Source organism: Muntiacus reevesi, chromosome 5 (genome assembly GCF_963930625.1).
Source record: "Muntiacus reevesi chromosome 5, mMunRee1.1, whole genome shotgun sequence".
Classification (NCBI taxonomy): Eukaryota; Metazoa; Chordata; class Mammalia; order Artiodactyla; family Cervidae; genus Muntiacus; species Muntiacus reevesi.
Genome location: NC_089253.1, coordinates 51,386,240 through 51,410,478, shown reverse-complemented (window position 1 = coordinate 51,410,478; position 24,239 = coordinate 51,386,240). Strand labels below are relative to the sequence as shown.

Below are 24,239 nucleotides of genomic sequence, written 5' to 3'. Positions count from 1 at the left end.
ACCTGTCCTCTAAACGCTGCTGAATTTCCCCTCTGTCTTCCTTTCCAAGGGAGTAAGAGGCAATATGAGACCGGCCCCTTTCCCCTCTCGGATTTCCCTTCTTTCGGACCAGCCCTGCGTCTGAAGGCACAAGGGCGCCGCGGCCCCGGAGGCCCAGCCGTAGCATCCGGCCCCGGCCCCGCCTCCCGCGGGCTGTGTCGGGAGCGGGCCGCCGGCCACTCAGGAGTTAAAACGGCAGCGGGCCTGGAGGGAGGGGGCGGCGCGGCAGGCAGACGGCGAGGAGGCGCCCGGCGCGGGCTGGGGAGGCCGGGGCGCGGCGCAGCGGCGAGAAGAGGCCGGGCGGAGGGCGCGCGGAGGGGCGCGGGCGCCGCGGGGTCCTGCCGGCCGCACCCGCGAACCCGCGAACGCGCGGCGGGCGGAGGAAGCGCCGCTCTCGGCCGCCGCCCTCCAGCCGGGCGCGCGGGCCCGGCGCGGGCGGGGAGCGGGTGCTTCTGCCGGCGCCGTCACCCGCTCTGCCCCGGGACCACTCCCAGGAAAACTCCGCGGCGGGGAGGCGCCCGCGACCCCGCCCCGGCCTGTGCGCGCGGCCTCCCTGAGCCCGGCCCGGGCGGGAGCCGAGCGGTGCGCGGGCAGCAGACGGCGCCCGGGGTGAGTGTGCGGTGCGGCTCGCGGGCGGGCCCCGGGGGCCGAGGGGCCAGCTGGGGGCTTGGGCGGGGGGCGTCCGCGCGGGGGAGGGGAAGGAGGGCCGGAGACCGGAAAGGTTGCCGGCCGAGGAAGGGGCGTCCGAGCCGCCCCAAACTGTGCCTCGGCAGAGCGGGGGCCCCGAGACGTCGGGGGGCCGCGATCTTAGGGGGGGCGTGACGGGGGCAGACTCGCCAGGGAGAGCTCCGGAGCCTGCGGACTTGCCCTCCCCGGGAGCTTGGGCGCCCAAGGTGGCCTTCGTGTCGGTCCGAAGTCTCTGGAGCCCGGCGCCCGGCTCCTCCCGAGCGGCCGGAGTCTGTGCGCGGCCTCTGCGCGGGGACCTGCGGCGTGGAGGAGGGGCCGGCCCTGGCCGCCGCGGCCGCCGGCCGACTGAGGGTGGGCCAGCTACAGGTGGTGAGTCCGTCCTGCGGGCGGAGGGCGGCGCGGGCTCCGGCTGCCCCGCCAGCGGGGAGCCGCTGGGTCGGGGGAAACTGAGCTCGGAGAAGCCCCGGAGGTGCGGAGACTGGGACCTGGAGGAGGGGGGTCCGGGGGATGTTGCTGTGCTCCCCTGCGGGCTCTGCCCTTCCTCCCCCACCAGAGGAAAAGGAAGGAATATGTCAGCTGGGCTTTGTGCTCTCTTCTTCAGCCTGCCGCAGCTCCCATCTGTTGGAGCCAACGCAGCTTCTAATTGGGCAGCCGGCAGGGTCGGGAGGGGGTGGGCTGCGCGCAGCGCTCGGTTGCTAGAGATGGGCCGATTGGGCCCTCTTCTTGAAGACCCTAGAAGGTGGGTGGTAGAGAAAACAGATACCCCCTACCCCAGGTCAGGGGGGTAGAGGTGGCTCCCTGCCAGCTTGGCCATCATCATGGGGAGATCTGGGTCTTTTCATGCGCCCTGGTAGCCGCAGGCTCCCCTTTCCTGACAGCTTGGGATGGGCTCTGGCCCATGTCCTCTTCCTGAATGAGAAGGCAGGGATCCTCTCCCACTGCCCACTGCTCTTTAAAGTTCCCTCCAACAGGAGCACTGGGTGTGGGGTGGGCAGGGCCCTGTACAGGGCACTGAGGCCCCTGGCCTGTTGTTGTTAGACGAAAGTCACATGTGAGCAGCCTGACCCACTTTCCTGGCTGACCAGGTGCCCTTGTGGGGAGAAGATGGAAAGAGAGACCAGCGAGGGGTCTGAGCCTTCTGGATACCTTTCCTTCCCCTGGACTGGCTCACACTGAGTCTCCTTCCCTTGGTGGCTGGGGAGGGGCCACCTCCTAGACCTAGGGTGAGACCTCATTGTTTGGAAAGGATGGAGCTAACCACCTCAGGCTTCAGGATTGGGATCTGCCCAGGGTCTGGCAGACACCTGGCATCTAGGGGCACCCCCAAATCTACAGCCTCCCCCTGCACAGCCCAACCCAGAGGAGATGCTGGGTGGCAGGGGGAACTCAGAAGTCTTGCTAAGACGAATTTCACCCAGGCTGAGACAGCAGATTTCCTCTGGAACTCTCCACAGTTCCTACCCACTCCTCATCCTTATTTCCGGTGCCTCTCCCCCTCTGTGCTCCTCCTGTCTCCTTCAGGAGTCTCTTCCTCTCCCCACCCCCTCACAGAGTTCCCCCTCCTCTCTCACCCTCCTCCTCTCCCACCCTCCTCCTCTCCCCAGACTTCTCCCTCCCTCACTTCCAGGCCTGTGTGCACCTTTTCCCCTTCTCTTCTGTAACCTGCAGCTTCAGCCACAAGCTGGGCGGTGCATGGGTTCCTGGCTCTGGAGCCTCCTAATGGTGGGAACACCTGTCCTGTGCTGGTAGCTTTGTTGCGGCCCCTTTGCAGGGGCGGAGCCTGGGTGGCCTGCCTGGCAGCTGCATTCCCCTGGCATCACTCCTGAACCAGGGCATTTACCCCTCCTACCCCCTCTCTCTCTTTTTTTTTTAAATTTGAAATGGGAAAGAAAACCCATTGTTTAAAAAAAAAATCATTGATTCAACAATTTATTGAGCACCTCCTCTGCTTAGCACTATTTTAGGAGCTGAGGATACAGCCATTAAACCTTTATATCTCAGGGCCGAATTTGTATCTGGACCTCCCAGCCGATCAGGTCTCTGCCCATCAGACTTTTTACCCATCACTTGTGGTGTTGCTGGGGGAGGGGTGTGAACAGTCCTAGCAAACTGTCATCTTGATCATACTGAGTAACCTCTAATATGACAGGCCCATCTCCTTACAATAAACCAGATACTGCAAAGCGTACAGACCCAGGGTCATCCTGTCCTTAAGACATTTCTGACCTCCAAGGATAGACCAGTTCATATCTCATCGTTTATCTGGGAGAGCTGAATAGAAGGCCGGTGTCTTAGATGGAGAAGGGAGAAAGAAGCATTTATTATTGAGTATCTACTAAGCATCAGTCTGTCAGGAACTTTACAAAAATTATCTGATTTGATCCTCCTAATAACTTTATAAATTCGGGATTATCATCCACTTTATAACTGAGGACATTGAGGACTGTGGAGGATAAGCCGCTTGTCCCAGGTCACAAAGGTCTCCGTTTTGAAATCACTGCCTCTTTGCAGTTCATTTGGCACCTGTGTCTGTGACAGCTGGTAACTTATGCAGTTCTCTGAAGGTTACATTTTAACCGAACTTTGCAGAAGCATGCCTTGTCTCAGAATATTAAGATATATAAAGATTTGCTGAATGGTTGCATGAATAAGCTTTCTCAAGGGATCAGGAAAGGCTTCCTGGAGGAACTGGGCCCCTGGGAGAAGAGACAGGGCAGTGGGTCTTCCTGATCTCACACAGGTCTGTGACAAGCTGCAGGCAGGCAGTCACACACACACAGCACGTAAGCAGAGGTCGCTGTTTTCATTCAGGGTCTGTGTGTAGGAGCTTGGTCTGTGGCCAGTCTAATGAATCAGTGTCACTGGTGTTCTCAGCTTCCTTGGGCAAGTCTGGATTCTAGAAAAGCTCTAAGGCAGAGAATGAGGGTGGAAGGCTTTCAAGCCTGCAAGAACTATACGGAAGGGCAGGGACGATGGATGGAGGCTGAACGGGACAGGACAAGGGGAGAGTGACCGATGAACAGACAAAGGCAAAAACCAGAATGCAGGAGACGTGCAGGAGAAGGCTCAACGGGCAGGACAGACTGCAGTATGTGGTGCACTTGCTAAGAGAGGGCGCATAAGAAGGATGCCTTTACCTGATGCTTTCCAGAGGGCCTTGGTCTCTCTGTCCTGCAGCTCAGAGGCTGGGACATTCGCCATGTTAGCCATATGCAGGCACATGCTTTCCCCATCTTTTGTAAGCACCTGCTGTGCGTTCAGCCCAGTGCTAGGTTCGAGGGATAGAAACACATCAGGTGTTGCCCCTGCCTTCTAGGAGTTCTAAAGCCGCATCACTGGGGCTTAAATCCAGGCCCCATGACTTCTAGCTGAGTATTGGGCAGGTTATCTTAACATCTCTGTGCATCGGTTTCCTTGTGTATGAATGGGATGATAACAGTACCTACTTCATAGAATTGTAATGATTGAATGAGTTAATACATGGCCTGAGTTTAGAACAGTGCCTGGCACAGTAAGTGCCAGATAAGTATTATTCTTAGTCTTATTAAATGGAGTAGTTAGCCTTACAATAATGAAACAAGTGCTATAATACGTGGCTTTCCTGGTGGTCCAGATGGTAAAAGTGAAAGTTGCTCAGTCATGTCCAACTCTTTGCGATCCCATGGACTATACAGTCCATGGAATTCTCCAGGCCAGAATACTGGAGTGGGTAGCTGTTCCCTTTTCCAGGGGATCTTCCCAACCCATGGTAAAGAATCCACCTAAAATGTAAGAGATCTGGCTTCGATCCTTGGGTGGGGAAGATGCCCTGGAGAAGGCCAGTATTCTGGCCTGGAGAACTCCATGGGCAGAGGAACCTGGTGGATACAGTCCATGGGGTCACAAAGATTCGGATATGACTGAGCGATAAGCACATACAGCAGTTAGTCTTTCAGTAATGAAACAAGTGGTGTAAAAAAAAAAAAAAAAAAAAGAAACAAGTGGTGTAATACAGGGATAGTGGATAAAGAGGTGACTATGTCTATCTCCAGTTTAGGAAATGGACCTTGGAGGACAGGATACTGGGGCGCAGCTTGAAACGGAGTCAGCCAGGCAGAGGTGGTGGGCTGAAGGCCCTGACGCCCAGGACTGCATGTGGAAGGGCCTTGCTGTATGCGTGCTGTCTTCTGTGGCGAGCAGGAGCACCTTGGACACACCCCACTTCAGCCTCTGTTTCCAGCGCTCAGAGCTGGGCTTCCAGTGGGGCTGGCAGGTCATCCAGAACATTCCAACACCCTCCAGCCGCAAACAATCGGCCTTTGGGCAGGGGACCTGGTGCACCCCTAGGGTTGCTAGGGTTGGTCTTGTGACCGTGGCATCCTAACTGCTCTAAGCCTTCATCGGGCAGTCTCTGCTCCAAAGCCAGTGTGGCCACGGGCCTTGTTCTCTGCCTCTTTGCTCTTCCTGGGACCCCGGAGACGCCTGGGCCTGAGGTGCCCGTCTTCGAAGGTGAGTTCAACCAGGCTTGGTTTAGAATTCAGTTTCTCTCTGTACATTTCTTCCACCCACACCTTCCCTGCTGCTCAGCGTTTGATGGACTTGAAGTTCCCAGATGAAGAGCAGGCAGAGGGTTTGTGGGGCACTGACTGTTATTCAGCCTCCACCTCACACGTTGTAATGGCATTAATTACAGCAGCTGGCATTTATGGAGCACTAACTATACGCCAGGTACTCCGCCGTGTGCTTTACCTACGTTATTCCATTAAGCTCTCAAAAAGTACCCCGTTAGGTAGGTCCCCTTGTTATCCCTAATTTAAACACCAGGAAACTGAGACTCAGGTTCAGTAACTTGTTCAAGGACATGTCGCTAGAAAAAACCTGAGGGAGGACTCAGCATTCTCTCTGACTGCAGGGATCCTGCTCCTTACGCCCCCAGAACCCAGCATTGCTGGGCCAAGAGGTGCCCTGGTGGCGTCCTGCCCATTCTCCTCCACTTCCTACGGTAAGCCGCTCCCCAAAGGAAGGAGGTGGGAGGGAGGGGATCTGGGTGTACCTGTGGCTGATTCCTTTTGATGTATGACAGAAAACCACAAAGTTATGTAAAGCAATTAACCTTCAATTAAAAAAAAATATGAAAAAAAAAAACCGATGCCCCTTGGACAAGTCCTGCCCAGGCCAGGGGCTGCCTGCCCCTCTTTGGGGACCTTCAAGAAGGGTCTCCCTTTTTTTGCCTCCCTCAAATGACAGCTCCTGGAGAACCAACATTTTTTCCTTCTACTTCAGCTAAGTGCCTCAGGGGCCACATGGAGCCAGTGACCTCAGAGGAACTGTACCCTAAGAGTAAGTCCCTGGGGGCTGACACAGCAGTGGGGCCAACGCAGAGGTGACTTCTGGGAGAGGTCTTCTCCCAGTGACTGAGGTCCCAGTGCCTCCTGGGAACCAGAGTGCAAAGTCCAGACACGGCGGTGGCAGGGGGAAAGCTTGCGATTGGTGTTGCCAGTGGGATGAGGCTCCTGTGTGCTGGGAAGAACAAGCGTTCCTTTTTGCAAATATCTTGCAAGGCAGAGCCTCCAGGAGCAAACATGTGGAAGAAGGGGCAGTGATTGTGAGGCCGCCAGCGTGGGTCCCCCAGGAAAAGCAGGTCTGTCTTCCCTCATCCCTTCCAGAGTGGGAAGAAAGGGGCGAGGAGAGAGGAAAGGCAGGGAAGGCTGTGTTCCTTTACGCAGTATTCTCAGAGTGAGCATCAGAGGCAGGTGATGAAAGTGTCTGGACTGGGAGGGCAGGGGTGGTGATGCCCAGGAGATGGAGCGACCAGGGGCAGCGGATGGGCAGGCTGGAAGTGTGAACGCTGTGCGGGCGGAGCGGAGGGGCTGGACACTTGACATTGACTCTGCCTGGTCCTCACCCTCACCCTTCACCGGCTCCTTGGAGAGCCCTCCCAGCAGAAGGTGCTTGCCCAGACTTGGCCCGGGATTGGAATTGTGGAACCCTGGGCTTCCCTGATAGCTCAGTTGGTAAAGAATCTGCCTGCCATGCAGGAAACCCCCGTTTGATTCCTGGGTCAGGAAGATCTGCTGGAGAAGGGATAGGCTACCCACTCCAGTATTCTTGGGCTTCCTTTGTGCCTCAGCTGGTAACAAATCCACCTACAATGCGGGAGACCTGGGTTCAATCCCTGGGTTGGGAAGATCCCCTGGAGAAGGGAAAGATTACCCACTCCAGTATTCTGGCCTGGAGAATTCCATGGACCATACAGCCCATGGGGTCGCAAAGAGTCAGACACGACTGAGTCACTTTCACTTTCATCTAGGGAGAACCTACAGAAGTTCCTGTCCATTGTCCTGCTCTGAGCAAAGCTGTGCCTCGGCCATCTCAGACCAGGGTGGCGCTGGGGTGCCTTCATTCAGCAAGTATTTATGAAGCACCTGTGTCAGACGCTGGGTACAAATAACTAAGCAACCAGAGATCATCACCCTTACAGAGTTTATACTTTATTGTCTGAGGATACAGTAAATAAATAGTACAGTTGACCCTGAACCACACAGGTTTTAACTGCATTTTTTTTTCAGTAGTAAATGCTGAAGCACTACATTACCCCTAACATGCTTGGCTGAATCTGTGGATACAGAACTACAAAATAGAGGGTTGATTATAAATTAAACTCAGATTTTCAACTGTGCAGAGAGAGGGTCAGTGCCCCAAACCCCACATCGTTCAGTAGTCAGTTATGTATTATTAGGTTGGTGTAAAAGTAATTGCAGTTTTGCATTGTCGAACTTTGCCTATTGATATTGGAATATATTCTTAAATGTGGTTATGTTATATGTCATTTTAACGTGCATTTCTCGCTTTATGTTTTTTTGCTAATGACTTATTACTTGCTGTTTGTTTTATATTTATTTTAGACTAGGGAAATGATGTTAGACAAAAAGCAAATTTGAGTGATTTTCTTGAGTTCAAAATGGGTCATAAAGCAGTGGAGACAACTCACAGTATTAACAGTGCATTTGGCCCAGAAACTGCGAATGAACCTACAGTGCAGTGGTGGTTCAGAAAGATTTACAAAGGAGATGGGGGCCTTGAAGATGAGGAGCACAGTGGCCGGCCATTGGAAGTTGGCAAGGACCAACTGAGAGGATCATCAAAGCTGATCCTCTTAAAACTGCACGAGAAGTTGCGGAAGAATTCAGTGTTGACCATTCTGTGGTCATTCAACATCTGAATCAAATTGGAAAGGTGAAAAAACTCAATAAGTGAATGCCTCATGAGCTGACCTCGAATTAAAAAAAAATCATCATTTTGAAGTATCTTCTCTTATTCTACACAAAAATAACAATTTCTCAATTGGATTATGACATATGACAAAAAGTGGATTTTATATGACAACCGGCAACAACCAGCTCAGTGGTTGGAGTAAGCAGCTCCAAAGCACTTCCCAAAAGCCAAACTTGCCCCCCTGAAGGTCATGGTCATTGTTTGGTGGTCGGCTGCCTGTCCAATGCAGCTTTCTGAATCCCAGTGAACCATTACATCTGAGAAGTATGCTCAGCTAATCCATGAGATTCTCCATAAACTGCAATGCCTACAGCTGGCACTGGTCAACAGAAAGGGCCCAGTTCTTCTCCACAACAACTCCCAACCCCACATCGCACGATCAGTGCTTCAAAAGTTGAAAGAATTGGGCTACGAAGTTTTGCCTCATCCGCCATATTCACCTGACCTTTCCCCAACCCACTTCTTCAAGCACCTTGACAACTTTTTGCAGGGAAAACACTTCCACAACCAGCAGGAGGCAGAAAAAGCTTTCCAAGAGTTGGTTGAATCCCAAAGCATGAATTTTTATGCCATAGGAATTAGCAAACATTTCTCGTTGGCAAAACTGTTGATTGTAATGGTTCCTACTTTGACTAATAAAGATGTGTTTGACATTGTTGTTGTTGTTCAGTCACTACCGACTCTGCAACCCCATGGACTGCAGCACACCAGGCTTCTCTGTCCTTTGCTATCTCCCGGAGTTTGCTCAAACTCAAGTCCATTGAGTTGGTGATGCCATTCAACCATCTCATCCTCTGTCATCCTCTTCTCCTCCTACCTTCAGTCTTTCCCAGCATCAGGGTCTTTTCCAGTGAGTCGGCTCTTCACATCAGGTGACCGGAGTATTGGAACTTCGGCTTTAGCATCAGTCCTTCCAGTGAACACCCAGGACTGATCTCCTTTAGGATGGACTGGTTGGATCTCCTTGCAGTCCAAGGGACTCTCAAGAGTCTTCTGCAACACCACAGTTCAAAAGCATCGATTCTTTGGTGCTCAGCCTTCTTTATGTTTCAACTCTCACAACTGTACATGACTATTGGAAAAACCATAGCTTTGACTAGATGGACGTTTGTCAGCAAAGTCATGTTCTGCTTTTTAATACACTGTCTAGGTTTGTCATAGCTTTTCTTCCAAGGAGCAAGCATCTTTTAATTCCACGACTGCAGTCACTGGTCACAGTGATTTTGGAGCCCAAGAAAATTAAAATCTGTCACGGTTCCCACTTATTCCTCATCTATTTGTCATGAAGTAATGGGACCAGATGACATGATCGTAGTTTTCTAAATGTTGAATTTTAAACCAGCTTTTTCACTCTCTTCTCGCACCTTTATCAAGAGGTTCTTTAGTTCCTCTTTACTTTCTGCCATTAGAGTGGTATCATCTGCATATCTGAGGTTGTTGATATTTCTCCCGGCAATCTTTATTCCAGCTTGTGATTCATCCAGCCCAGCATTTCACATGAGGTACTCTGCATATAAGTTAAATAAGCAGAGTAACAATATACAGCCTTGACTTACTCCTTTTCCTAATTTGGAGCCAGTCTGTTGTTCCATGTTCAGTTCTAACTGTTGCCTCTTGACCTACATACAGGTTTCGCAGGAGGTAGTCTGGTATTCCCATCTCTAAGAATTTTCCACAGTTTGTTGTGATGTGCACAGTTCAAGGCTTTAGGATAGTCAATGAAGCAGAAGTAGATGTTTTTCTGGAATTCCCTTGCTTTTTCTCTGAGCCAGCAACAAGACCTGGAGCTGACTGTGGCTCAGACAACGAACTCTTTATTGCAAAATTCAGACTTAAATTGAAGAAAGTAGAGAAAACCACTAGACCATTCAGGTATGACCTAAATCAAATCCCTTTATGATTTTGCAGTGGAGGTGAGGAATATATTCAAGGGATTAGATCTAGCAGGCAGAGTGCCTGAAGAACTATGGACAGAGGTTTGTAACATTGTACAAGAGATGGTGGCCCAAACCATCCCCAAGAAAAAGAAATGCAAGGAGGCAAAGTGGTTGTCTGAGGTCTTACAAGTAGCTGAGAAAAGAAGAGAAGTGAAAGGCAAATGAGAAAGGGAAAGATATACCCAACTGAATGCAAAGTACCTGAGAATAGGAAGGAGAGATAAGAAAGCCTGAAGTGAACAATGCAAAGAACAATAGAATGGGAAAGACTAGAGATCTCTTTAAGAAGATTGGAGATACCAAGGGAATATTTCATGCAGAGATGGGCTCAATAAAGGACAGAAACAGCAAGGACCTAACAGAAGCAGAAGATATTAAGAAGAGGTAGCAAGAATACACAGAACTATACCAAAAAGATATTAATGACCCGGATAACCAGATGGTGTGATCATCACTGAACCAGACATCCTGGAATGTGCAATCAAGTGGGCCTTAGGAAGCATGACTACGAACAAAGCTAGTGGAGGTGATGAAATGCCAGATGAGCTATTTAAAATCCTAAACGATGATTGACTTCCCTGTAGCTCAGATGGTAAAGAATCTGCCTGTGATGCAGGAGACCAGGGTTTGACCCCTGGGTGAGGAAGATGCTCTGGGGAAGGGAATGGCAGTCCACTTCAGTATTCTTTCCTGGAGAATTCCATGGACAGAGAAGCCTGGCAGGCTACAGTTTGTGGGGTTGCAAAGAGTCAGCCATGACTGAGCGACTAACACACAGACAATGATGCTGTTTAAGTGCTGCACTCAATATGCCAGCAAATTTGGAAAACTCAGCAGTGGCCACAGGAGTGGAAAAAGTCAGTTTCATTCCAATCCCAAAGAGAGTGTTTGAGCTTAGTTATAATGATTTAAAAGTCACAGTCCAAAACTGCAATTATGTTTGTACCAACCTAATAGAAAGTTGGCAAGTGCTAAACAGAAAAATAAAGCCAGGAAGGGGGATAGGAGAGTCTTAGAGGAGGAGACTGTAGCTTTGTCCAGGCTGACCTTGCTGAGAGAGTGGCATGAGGAAAGCAGAAGGTGCAGGTACAGGACTTGGAGGCAGGGCTGTGCCTGGCGGGATTGAGAAGGCCAGATCTTGGCGAGCCGTGGAGCTGGGCTAGGGAGTTTGTTTTTTTCTCAGAGCGAGGGGACGAGGGGAGCTTTTGCAGCATTTAGGACAGGGGGTGATATGGTCTGATACTTTGAAACCCCAAGGTTGGGGCCATCCATTTCCATGTTTTACTAAGTGGGAAGAAGTTCTCCAGGCCTTGAAGCTGGTTTAGTCAATCCACATTGTCCCAACAAGTCGTCTCATGAAGGGCACGGCCTCCCAGGCAATAGTGGGTGGAGGGGAGAGAAGATAAAGAAACAGTAGACACGGTCTTTACTGGTAAGGAAATCTCCTGGTCACTGGAAAGGCAAAACTCACAGTCACAAGAAATAAAGAGGGAATAATACCAGACAGTATTTAAAACCAAGTGCTAAACTGTGTGATTTAGACTATAAATGTTATCAGAGCTGTGAGCTCTGTGTGGGAGTATATTCTTCCCTGAGGAGGTACAGCTGATTTGGGCATGGAAAACAGGGTGGGGTTTGGATATGCAGAGAGGAGGACTCTCTGGAGGAGAGCTTGTGGGGTGGGAGGGGGGACGGGTGGCCAGGCCAGGAGAGGGTGTGTGGCTGGGGGTAAGGCGGCAGGTGTAGAAGCTGAAAGGGCAGGCGTTTGTCTCTGGAGTGGCCCTTCCCCATCACCTGGGTTTCTGGGTCCCCTTTATGCTCTCAGGGAACAGGAAGGCAGCCCTTCAGTGTTCTTGGCCTCTCCTTTGCAGAGCCAGCTGCCCTCTGTCCCTTGAAACCCTCTTGCTCTTCTCAGTCCCAGCCCCAGCTCTCTGGTGGTTTTCATGGACCCGCTGTCTCACAGTCTGGGGCCATCCATGAGGCCCCAGCCTCCTCACGTTCGGGGCTCGGTTCTCTGCAATTCCCTGGGGCCCTGTCTGCAGCCAACTTCTCTTCTTCATTTCTCACTGCCTAGGCTCCTCTTGGGTAGGTTACTCCTAGAACATCACAGTAGTTTCATGTGTAGTGAAATGGGGCTTCCCTGCTGGCTCAGACAGTAAAGAACCCGCCTGCAGTGCAGGAAGCCTGAGTTCGATCCCTGGGTCAAGAAGATCCCCTGGAGAAGAGGGTGGCTACCCACTCCAGTATTCTCGCCTGGCAAAACCCATGGACAGAGGAGCCTGGTGGGCTACAGTCCATGGGGTCGCAAAGAGTCAGACATGACTGAGCGACTAGAGAGAGAGAGAGAGAGAGCGCGAAATGGAAATGAAATTCTGCCCAAATGTGCCCCCATCCTTCTGTTTGTCTTGGAGAGGGTCTGCCTGGGTCCTGGGGGTCGGGCTTCCTTCTGGAGTATGAAGAAAGACAGCCCTGGAGTGGGGTGGGATCTTGGGTGGTGCCTCCCCTGCCCGACACCGGCCGACCCGAGCCAAGCGTCACTTGGGCGAAGCCTTCTGCCCAGCGGTCCGCTCTCCCTCCTCGGGGCCCCTGGCAGTCTAGCACCGTCACCTCCAGGATGCAGGCCTGAGCCTGGGGCTGCCTGCCGACCAGAGGAGCTGTAACCAGAGCTGCTTAACATCCCTTCCCTGACTGTATGCCCTTGGGCGTTTTGCCTCTCTGAGCCTCAGTCTCCTCATCTCTACATCTGGACTAATAGCACTCACTTCATAGGCTTGTTAATGACCACAGCTGAGTCGTTGAGTGCTTGTGATGTGCCAGAAGTTCTGCTGCATTCATCTCACTTAATCCACATAATGCTGTGAAGTAGATGTTATTTTCTCCCATTTTGGTGTTGAGGAAACTAAAGCTGGGAAACATTAAATAACTTGCCTGAGGCCACACACAGCCAGCAAATGGCAGCCGGGAATTCAGCCCCCAGTCTTTCTGACTCCAGAGCCCTGGTTCCCAACCAAGTGAGCTAATGAGCCAATCTGTGTAGAGTGCCTGCCTGCTCCAAAGTAGAAGCTCAATAAACGCTAATTCCTCTTGCTTCCCTTGTGGCTCAGCTGGTAAAGTGTCTGCCCGCAATGCGGGAGACATGGGTTTGATCCCTGAGTTGGGAAGATCCCCTGGAGAAGGGAAAGGCTACCCACTCCAGTATCCTGGCCTAGAGAATTCCATGGACTATATAGTCCATGGAATCTCAAAGAGTCAGACATGACTAAGCAACTTTCACTTTCTTCTCCTCAGTCTTTCCAGGGCCCCACCTCCAAAGAACAACTTTCCCCTCCTCTATCAAATTTCTTCTCCAGAGTTCCCTGGGGCACATGATAAAAGTAGGAATGGGAATGAGCCATCGGTTGATACCAAGGGGGAAGAAAGGCTGAGAGAGGGTGAATAATTTGCATAAAATAAAAAAACACCAGGGCTGTGATTAATACTCAGGGTACCCTTCTCATAAGAATTTGGTTACTCAGCTCCACTGGGTCCCAGGCAGTTTGGCAGAGACTATCTTGCAGAAGTGAGAATAGGTTATGCTGTAAGGGAGGGCCACCGTCTCCGCCAGGGCAAGTCTAGGCTCCCAAGGGGCCTAGAGACGTGCTAGTTGGGAGATTCTAAGATCTTTGTTTCTGAACTTGGGTGCTGTTTCTGGAGTTTATTACAGAGCATCTGGGGGCTCCTCTGGATGGATTTAGGAGGGGGACAGTGAGGGGAGAAGAGATGCTATCTCTTCTTTTTGACTGTCAAGCTAGTGTACCTTCTGCACCAGACACAGTGCCGAGGGCTGGGAATGGGTAGTGGGGTGCAAAGCAAGCAAGGATGTGGCCTCTGGGGTCACCTGGTCTGATGGGGAGGTCATTCACTGCATGCCTGGGTACACCGCACACACAGCTCCATCCGACCTGACTGGAAGCAAAAACAAGAACAGATGACTGCAGGGTAATGCATGTGGATACAAATATGTGGATACAGAGGGATGGGAGAGGAAAGAGTTGAGACTGGTGGATTCCCCAAGACAGGGCTCTTCTGGTGGACACGGACACCCACCTCTCTGCATACCCTGCTGGGACAGCCCAAGCTGCCAGCTTTCATTCTCAATGGGCAGGCCCTAGAGTTCCTCTGAATTTCCTTGCAAGGGTCCCCCAGGGAGAAAAGGAGGTGTCCAGGTCGGAGCATTTAAAACTGATGGCCACTGAGAGTCACGTGGCTTTCAAACATTGCTAGAAATTGATCTGTTTTTCAAAACAAAGCTATATGTGTGGTAGGCAGAATAATGGCCTCCCAAAGATGCTCACCTCCTGATCTGCAGAACTTGTAAATTTGTTATGTTACGGGGCAAAGGGAATGAAGGCTGTGAATCAGCTGACCTTAAAATGAAAAGATTATTCTGGATTATCCAGGTGGGCCCCATGTTATTATCACAAGTCCTTTGAATGTGGAGGAGGGAGCAGAAGTCAGTGTCAGAGTGATGACATGTGAGGAAGACTGGCCGTTGCTGGCTTGGAAGGTGGAAGGGACCGTCAGCCACAGAATGCTGCAGCCTCAAGAAGCTGGAAAAGGCGTGGAAACAGGCTCTCCCCTAGACTCCAGGAAGGAACACATACCTGCTGACATTTTGATTTTTGCCCAGTGAGACCCATTTTGGACTTCCCAGGTGGTGCTAGTGGTAAAGAGCTTGCCTGCCAATGCAGGAGAAGTAAGAGACGCAGGTTCGATCCCTGGGTTGGGAAGATCCCCTGGAGAAGGGCATGGCAACCCACTCCAGGATTCTTGCCTGGAGAATCCCATGGACAGGGGATCCTGATGGGCTACAGTCCGTGGGGTTGCAGAGTCAGACATGACTGAAGCAACTTAGCACACATGCACGAGACCCATTTTGGACTTCTGGCATTTCAAATTGTAGACAATTATGTTACTTTAAACCACTAAATGTGTGGTAGTATGTTACCGCAGCAACAGGCAATTAATACCGGCTGTTGTAGCTGGAGCAATGCTGAACCACAGCCCCCCTGTTCAGCCTCCTCCTGATCCTGACTGGAGGAATCGCTCCAGAACTCAGAGGCTCAGCAGAGCCCTTTTGAGGTACACTGTATCTGGAACACAGTCTGGTTATTTTCTCAGTGATGAACTCGAGGCCCAGAGAGAAGTGACTTTGTCGAAGGTCCCCCTAAACTGGTGTTTGGTCCAGAGCCTGCTCCTGTCCTGTCAGAGATCTCGGGTACTGACCACGTTCGTTCCCATCTACTCACCCATTTGTGGCCAGTGGGTGTATGTGCTAAGCTCTGGACTGAAGCGCACGTGAGTTCCTCGTCCAGGAAGGTGGGAGAGTGTGGTTGAGCATAGTCCTGCCCTCACCCCTCGGGCTTCTTCCTCTAGACTCCGGCCAGCTGCTCAGGTCACTGGGGCATTAGCTTTCCTCCCCAGGGCTGGTCCCCGAATGTTCTTCATCACCTCCTCCGGGCAGAGAGGCAGCTCTCTGAAGGGAGGGGCTGCCTGCTGGCCTGGTGCTCCTGCCCTCTGGCAGCGCGCAGGGCCTCGGGGAGGGCGGGGGGCTTGGCCTGCTGCCCCCTGCAGCCCGCGCCTGCGGGGGCCGCCTCTCCCCTCTGCCGGGTGTTCCGGCCTTGCCAGCCCTGCGCGCAGCACACCGGGGCCACGGGCCGGCCCGCAGGGCTGCCAGCTCCCGGTGCTGGTCTCCATGGCAACCCCACATTTGCTGTTCTGGTTCCTAATGACTTATTGGCATGTGTGGTAATTTGCAGAGCTTGGCAGGCAGAGCTAGGGGAGTTTGTGGGGGAGCGGAGGGGGGCTTGGCAGTGGGGAGGGGGTTCAGGTTTGGGAGGGTAATTGAGGCCCGCTTTCCTTCCCAGCCCGCCCTGCCTGTTCTCTGCTGGTTAACACCTGTAGCAAAGGAGGACCTTCAGGTCCAGGCTCCCGTCTGAGGAGCATCAACTCCCTGCAGGCCCCTGAGATGCAGATGGACAGACAGATGTGGAGTACAGCTGCTCACCTGTCAGGCAGTGGCGGGCAAGCGTGGGCTGACAGCCATGTTCTTCCATGCAGGTCAGACCCCTTCTGTTTTCTGACATCTCCTGTGTGCTCCCTGGGCCCTGAGAACAAGGGTCCCTCTTGAACAGATAGTGTTTCCCCCTTGTGGGGAGGAAACAGGGCCGGTTTATCCACAGTGGGACAGATCTTTGCTGCATCTTGGCCTCTCACACGCTCAGAGAACCAAGTCAGGCAGTGCTAAGTGGGATGCCAGCTCTCATAGGCAGTGGGTAATCCAGCCAAGCAATCAAAGAGGGAGGCATGAGCAAGGGTCTGACCCTCTGCACTTCTCTTCAGCAAAGCTTACCCAACCTCAAAACTGCTTCCCTGGCCAAGGCAGCGGGGAGCCTCGCCTGTGTGCCACACAGTCTTCACCCTTTTCTGCCACCGTCTTTGCTTCTGTCTTCATTCTGGTCTCTCTAGGTGAGAGGTAGCTTGGTGTGTTGAAAAGACCACCATCTTTAAAGTTGGATGCATCTGGGTTAGTGTCCCAGAGCCACTGGCTACCACTTCTATGACATTGGACATATCTCATAACCTCACTTTGAGCCTCAGTTTGCTTATCTGTAAAATGGGATTAACAGACCCAGTTCACAGGGTTCTGGAAATGAAGCCAACTCACACTTCAGCAATTGGCATATAGTACTGTGCTGTGCTTAGTCGCTCAGTCGTTTCCAACTCTTTGTGACCCCATGGACTGTAGCCTGCCAGGCTCCTCTGTCCATGGGGATTCTCCAGGCAAGAATACTGGAGTGTGGGTTGCCATGCCATCCCTTAGAGGATCTTCCCAACCCAGGGATCAAACTCAGGTCTCCCACATTGCAGGCAGATTCTTTACTATCTGAGCCACCAGGGAAGCCCAAGAATACTGGAGTGGGTAGCCTCTCCCTTCTCCAGGGGGATCTTCCCAAGCCAAGAATTGAACCAGGGTCTCCTGCATTGCAGGCATATTCTTTACCAGCTGAGCTACCAGGGAAGCCCCTGGCACCAATAAATATAAAAGAATTTAAGAAATAATCTCTTATCTATGCCAATTAATAGCAATGTGATCAATAATTTAAACAATTGTGGTGGGCTTGGTCAAGTTTTCTAAGTACTTGAAAATAGTCTTCATTTATTCAGTAAATGTTTACTGAGTACCTACTGTGTACAAAGCCCTGGGCCAGGTACTGGTCTTTGCTAATATTATGATTAGGATGTAACTAAGTTGCCTGTGCAGTTCCTAAGCATTAGCGTCGGACAGGAGGTGGAGGGGGGCTGAGGAGGGCTGGTGGCCGAGAGAGGGGAACCCAAGGTCAGCCACGTAGTGCTTATCTGTGGATCTCCAAGGAGTGGTGGCCCCAGAACGGTCTGCACTTTGAAGGCTCTTTCTGGGTCACGTGCCCCGAGACATTCTGCCTTGGAAATAGGGAGCCCGTTTTTAGAACTGGGAAGTCTTACAGGAGCAAGGAGGAGGTCGCTCCTCCACTTCCAGAAGTTGCTGCGGAGGCTTGAGGGGGTCACCCGCAACCCCCTGGCCCAGGACGGGAGAGGAGCAGCCGCACCGGCTCACCTGGGCAGCCATATGGGTCCCAGCCCTTCAACTGTTGCTGGGAGGGAGGCAAGGGGAGCTGGGCACTTGGCTTCCGTCTCTGCCAGCAGATGGGCTTCTGCCTGCAGCCAGAGTCTGTCTGTTCTTCCGTCAGCCTCCCCACAGCCCCTTCCGAGATGTAGCGCTGAGCTGGCTGGGCCTGGAGAGTCTGGCCCACGCTTCTCTGTGCTCTTGTGCACCATGCAGCACTCTGACGTGATGACGGCGACTCAGGAACTCTGACTCGGGGGCTGAGGGGCCCCGTGTCTGAGCACACCTGTAACCCATCTGGGGAGCGCTAGCTTAGCCATTTCCCCAACCTATTTTTATTGATGTGAAATCTGAGGCTTGGGAAGGGGGAAGGACCTGCCCAAGGTCACATAGCATGCAAGTGACATCAGGACTGGTGTTCATTTCTTGACTTCTGACCCTGTGCTGTATCTGTTACCTCTTCTCAAGACTCTTTCTGCTTTCTTTTCTGACCTTCCACTCTGGAGAACGTACTTAAGGTGCAAGGGAATGTAATTCCCCTAAGAGACCATTCTTCCCCAAATCTCATAAAATTAGGCTTCATCTCCACCTCCCCCTTGTCATCACCAAGCGCCCTCTTGTTCATAGAAGTCTTTGGCATCTGCCCCTAGGCATCCTCCCCTGGAGCAAGTCTGTCCATCATTCGGAGTGAGCTCAGTGACTCAATGCGCAACGAGTTCTACCCCCAGGCCCATCAGCCCCTTTACAGGTCTCCCCCTCAGCCGCCCACTCCCAAGGTCACACACTGGATCTTGCCCTTGCCTGGAGGTCACCTGATAGAGCCCCCTGCTTTCTGGCCACAACCTCCTAGCCCCCAGCTTGTTATCTCAGACTCTCACACAGCCATTTTTAACCTCGCTGAGACCTTTGGTTCTTATGGACGTTGATCTTTTGGGACCTGTGTTCTAGAGTCTTCAGTCCACTGGCACCTCTACTTTCTTGCCATCCATGACTTTATTCTGCCTACTCTTCGAATCCAGAGAGGTTCCATGTTCCATCACTTTAAGAACTCTCCTGCTGAATGCAAGGATTCTTTAATATCTGCAAATCAATCAATGTAATACACCACATTAACAAATTGAAAGATAAATACCATATGATTATCTCAATAGATGCAGAAAAAGCCTTTGACAAAATTCAACATCCATTTATGATAAAGACTCTCCAGAAAGCAGGAATAGAAGGAACATACCTCAACATAATAAAAGCTATATATGACAAACCCACAGCAAACATTATCCTCAATGGTGAAAAATTGAAAGCATTTCCCCTAAAATCAGGGCTAAGACAAGGGTGCCCACTCTCACCACTACTATTCAACATAGTTTTGGAAGTTTTGGCCACAGCAATCAGAGCAGAAAAAGAAATAAAAGGAATCCAGATAGGAAAAGAAGAAGTGAAACTCTCACTGTTTGCAGATGACATGATCCTTTACATAGAAAACCCTAAAGACTCTACCAGAAAATTACTAGAACTAATCAATGAATATAGTAAAGTTGCAGGATATAAAATTAACACACAGAAATTCCTTGCATTCCTATACACTAACAATGAGAAAACAGAGAAATTAAGGAAACAATACCATTCACCATTGCAACAAAAAGAATAAAATACTTAGGAGTATATCTACCTAAGGAAACAAAAGACCTATACATAGAAAACTATAAAACACTGATGAAAGAAATCAAAGAGGACACAAATAGATGGAGAAATATACCGTGTTCATGGATTGGAAGAATCAATATTGTTAAAATGAGTATACTACCCGAAGTAATCTATAGATTCAGTGCAATCCCTATCAAGCTACCAACGGTCTTCTTCACAGAACTAGAACAAATAATTTCACAATTTGTATGGAAATACAAAAAACCTCGAATAGCCAAAGCAATCTTGAGAAAGAAGAATGGAACTGGAGGAATCAACCTGCCTGACTTCAGGCTCTACTACAAAGCCACAGTCATCAAGACAGTATGGTACTGGCACAAAGACAGAAATATAGATCAATGGAACAAAATAGAAAGCCCAGAGATAAATCCATGTACCTACAGACACCTTATTTTTGACAAAGGAGGCAAGAATATACAATGAAAAAAAGACAAACTCTTTAACAAGTGGTGCTGGGAAAGCTGGTCAACCACTTGTAAAAGAATGAAACTAGAACACTTTCTAACACCATACACAAAAATAAACTCAAAGTGGATTAAAGATCTAAATATAAGACTAGAAACTATAAAACTCCTAGAAGAGAACATAGGCAAAACACTCTCCAACATAAATCACAGCAAGATCCTCTATGACCCACCTCCCAGAATATTGGAAATAAAAGCAAAAATAAATGGGACCTAATGAAACTTAAAAGCTTTTGCAAAACAAAGGAAACTATAAGCAAGGTGAAAAGACAGCCTTCAGAATGGGAGAAAATAATAGCAAATGAAGCAACAGACAAAGGATTAATCTCTAAAATATACGAGCAACTCCTGCAGCTTAACTCCAGAAAAATAAATGACCCAATCAAAAAATGGGCCAAAGATCTAAACAAACATTTCTCCAAAGAAGACATACAGATGCATAACAAACACATGAAAAGATGCTCAACATCACTCATTATCAGAGAAATGCAAATCAAAACCTCAATGAGGTACCATTACACACCAGTCAGAATGGGTGCTATTCAAAAGTCTACAAGCAATAAATGCTGGAGAGGGTGTGGAGAAAAGGGAGCCCTCTTACACTGTTGGTGGGAATGCAAACTAGTACAGCCACTATGGAGAGCAGTGTGGAGATTCCTTAAAAAACTGGAAATAGAACTGCCACATGACCCAGCAATCCCACTCCTGGGCATACACACGGAGGAAACCAGATCTGAAAGAGACATGTGCACTCCAGCGTTCATCGCAGCACTGTTTATAATAGCCAGGACATGGAAGCAACCTAGATGCCCATCAGCAGATGAATGGATAAGGAAGCTGTGGTACATATATACCATGGAATATTACTCAGCCATTAAAAAGAATTCATTTGAATCAGTTCTAATGAGATGGATGAAACTGGAGCCCATTATACAGAGTGAAGTAAGCCAGAAAGATAAACACCAATACAGTATACTAACGCATATATATGGGATTTTAAAAGATGGTAACGATAACCCTATATGCAAAACAGAAAAAGAGACACAGATGTACAGAACAGACTTTGGGACTCTGTGGGAGAAGGCGAGGGTGGGATGTTCTGAGAGAACAGCATTGAAACAAGTATACTATCAAGGGTGAAACAGATCACCAGCCCAGGTTGGATGCATGAGACAAGTGCTCAGGGCTGGTGCACTGGGAAGACCCAGAGGGATGGGAAGGGGAGGGAGGCGGGAGGGGGGATCGGGATGGGGAACACATGTAAATCCATGGCTGATTCATGTCAATGTATGGCAAAAACCACTACAATATTGTAAAGTAATTAGCCTCCAACTAATAAAAATAAATGGTGGGAAAAAAAGAACTCTCCTGCTAGTATCCTAAACTCTCCTGACTCACTGTCTTTTTACTGTTCCAGTCTGGCAAAGTCCCAGTTCTGGATTAACCACTCTATAAGCTGCTTTCTGCCTGCATCCAGTCAACAAACCTGCTAGAAGAAGACTCAAAATGAGGCAGATTGGGACCTGTAAAAATTCACCATCACCAACCCAGCTTCTTCTTCAGAAGTGTTCCTACCACATTCCTATGGTTATCTCCCTCTCAACTCTCCACGATGACTAGTTCACACCTTCCTTCCCAAAACTCTACCTACGCCCTCACTCTCAGCTCGAGACCTCGCTTCCTGCTTCACAGAGACACAGGAGCCGTCAGGAGAACACCCTCAACTCTTGCATCAAGCCCGGAGGCCCGCCTGCCTCGCCCAGTCCTGCTCCTCCCTCCCCTCTGAGCCGAGGCGGGAGGCGGTGTCGCCCCTGCGGCCCAGCTCCCGCTCCGTCTGTGCCGCGCACCCTGTCCTCTGGTCTCGGGACGTCCTTGCAGCCATGCTCATGCCTCTCCCATCTCCAGCCACAACAGAAAGCGTCCTCGAGCCGGCGTTGCCTCCTTAGGGGCCGTGTCTTGAAAGGACCGGCTGCGCGGGATCCATTTCAGCCCTCCCACCGCTCCCTCGCTCCGCCTCCTCCGTGAAACAGCTTTCCATGGCGCTAAGCGCAGGCAACAGTTTTTAGCTCTCAGAACCGTTTTTCACTCCTTTCTGACACTTCTTTTCCCTCGGCTTCTCTGACCCCCTATTCCTGGCTTTTCTGGTTATTCCAGGTCTTCTTTGCTGACTCATCCTTCCCTTCTCTGCCTCTCAACGTTGGCAATGCCTGTAGTCTGGCTCACACTCTTCTTTCCTGACGGGGTAGCTGTCCCTAGACGATTTCATGGCAGACTTCTCCTGTCAGCCCTTTTGCATGGATGTCACCCGCACGTTTCCGCTGAGTTCCACGTCCCTGTGTCCACCTGCCTAGTTGACGAAGTGGGGTGTCCCGAGAAACCTCAGCCGTGCATATCTAAAGACAGAGTCGTGGTCCTCCTGAATCTCCACTGCCCCTCAGCTCCCCTGCCTGAACCCCTCCACCGTTGCCTGGTTTTTGAATGCCACCACCTCAAGCCAGTTCTGTACTGGGAGTCCTTGTCAACTCTTCCCTTTACCCCTTTATGGATGCACTTGCTAAGTGCATTCACAGGTCCTGGCCAGTCTCTGGAACAACACCCATGTCCCCCCACTCCCCATCTTCACACTCCCCTTCATACTGCCTTCACCTCTCGCCTCAGACACTGGAATCCCCTTCTGATTTGAGTACATCTGCCCTTGCCAGTCCGATCTCCAAATAGCTGCTGGAATGGTCTTTTAAGGACGCAGATCTGATCTGGTCCCAGTTTTTCTGTACTCTCAAAACTCCTCAATGATTCCCAGCGCCCCTACTACCCTCATGCTCTACACTCTGCACACTGGCTTCTTTCCATTCTTTGCTAAACTCTTTGCCTCACGGTTTTCACACATGCTGTACCCTGGCCTTTTGTCACTCTTCCCATTCCATACACTTCTCCCTCAATTCTAGTTAGGTTTCAGATCTCAACTCAAATAACCCTTCTCTCAAAAAGCTTCCCCAGGGTACCTGCAGAATTTTATCAGGTCCCTGTTGGACACACTCATAATACCCTGTATGCTTGGGTGCTTGTTGGACAAATGTCCATCTCTGCCAGTAGACTGTGACCCTGTGAGGGCAGAGACACTGGCTGTTAAGCTCACTTTTGTAACACAGATTAGGTGTACAAAAAGTATTTGAGGAGTAAATTAGTTAGTGAAAGATCTTTAAATACAAAAAGGATTGCAAGAGAAAGGGTGAAGGGAAAAGCCAGCCACAAGTGCAGTGTTGGTAGACCAGATGGCCACTGCCTTACCTGTGTTCCCTTGTGAAGGGAAGTAGGGTTGATGGTCCTGTCTCCTTTCCCTTCACTCTCCTACCCCAGCTAAAGACCTTATCCAACTTCAGAGAAGGTTTACTCTGGTTTTCCAGCCAGAGGGGTAGACTCCTCTTCACCAAGAGTTCTTTCAGGAACAATAGCGGTAATCTTCTGCATCTGGACAGTTGTTTGCAACCTAGAAAGCTCTTTCACATATGTCATCATAGTGTTTTTTAAAGGCCTTTGAGCCACCCCTTTGAGGAAACTGGGGTATGCATTATGATCACTTGTTTCATAGCAGAGGAAACTACTGCTCAGAAAGGTTCAGTGGCTTACTTGCAGCCATGGGGCTGGTCAGCGAAGAGTTAAGCTCAAACCTAGTTCTTGTGGCCCAGTTCTGTGCTCTCTGCACTGTTCCATTCATGCTAGTATTCAAAAAGGAGACAAGTTCCGGGTTATCAACAGTAGTGGAAGGAGTTGTACCAAAGAAAAACAGACAAACCTACACGGGTGGGGAAGAAGGAGGTGGGTTGGAATGTGATGTGCAATCTGGTTTGTGTAGATTTACCTGCTGCGTGGCTCAGGGCGATCCCAGTGGGCTCTGCGGAGCCTTCACGGGCCTCTCACCTTTCCCAGGCACTTAGAGTCCCTCTTTCAGCACAGACCAGCAGGACCCGTCAGGCTCTGGGGACCCCAGGAGCAGAGTGCCGGGGGAATCCAGAGGAAGGAACAAGGTGGCTGAGGTGGGCACGGGGCAGCGGCCCCCACACTCAGCTTCGGAGGGAGGGTTCTGCGCTCCCAGTGGCTCCCTGCTTGGCTCCTGCCTGCTTTGCAGCCTCCTTCCCTACCACTCTCTGCCCCCTAAATGCGCGAGTAAGCCTTCTCTGCCGCTCTGCACTGTAAGCTTTGCTCTAGTCTTGCCCTGCCTTGGTGCCTTTCATGCACACTCACCTGATCAGCTCTCCCTGAGCTTCAGCACTCAGCTCTGGTGACATCTTTCCCAGGAAAGCTTCCCCGAAGCCTGAAGACCTCTTCCCTTGTACTGAGCACACTCAGCTTGCCATATGAAAAATCTCTTTCCCGTGTCTTCCTATCTCGTTGGGTTGGAAGCTCCTTGAGAACAGAGGTCTCTGTGACTTATTGATGTGGTGCTCCCAGCAACTGGCCGGAAGTAACAACAGGTAATGAAAGCTTGCCATGTTCTAGATGCTGTGTGAA

General features: G+C 50.7%; 1 protein-coding gene across 6 annotated transcripts in view; it reads left to right on the top strand.

The window, feature by feature from the left end:
- Positions 1 to 270: 270 nt before the first annotated feature.
- The window catches only part of LRRN2 (leucine rich repeat neuronal 2), a 65,579-nt gene continuing 41,610 nt past the window's right edge, over positions 271 to 24,239 (top strand). Inside the window, exons 1-5 of one of the 6 annotated variants that reach the window (XR_010663472.1) lie at positions 271 to 648; positions 4,758 to 5,214; positions 5,618 to 5,707; positions 5,989 to 6,045; positions 7,611 to 8,745. The gene's annotated coding sequence lies outside the window, so the exon portion shown is untranslated. Of the gene's footprint in view, positions 649 to 4,757; positions 5,215 to 5,617; positions 5,708 to 5,988; positions 6,046 to 7,015; positions 8,746 to 24,239 lie in introns of those variants that run through there. The other 5 variants (XR_010663471.1, XM_065938225.1, XM_065938227.1 and 2 more) reach the window with 5 other exon arrangements.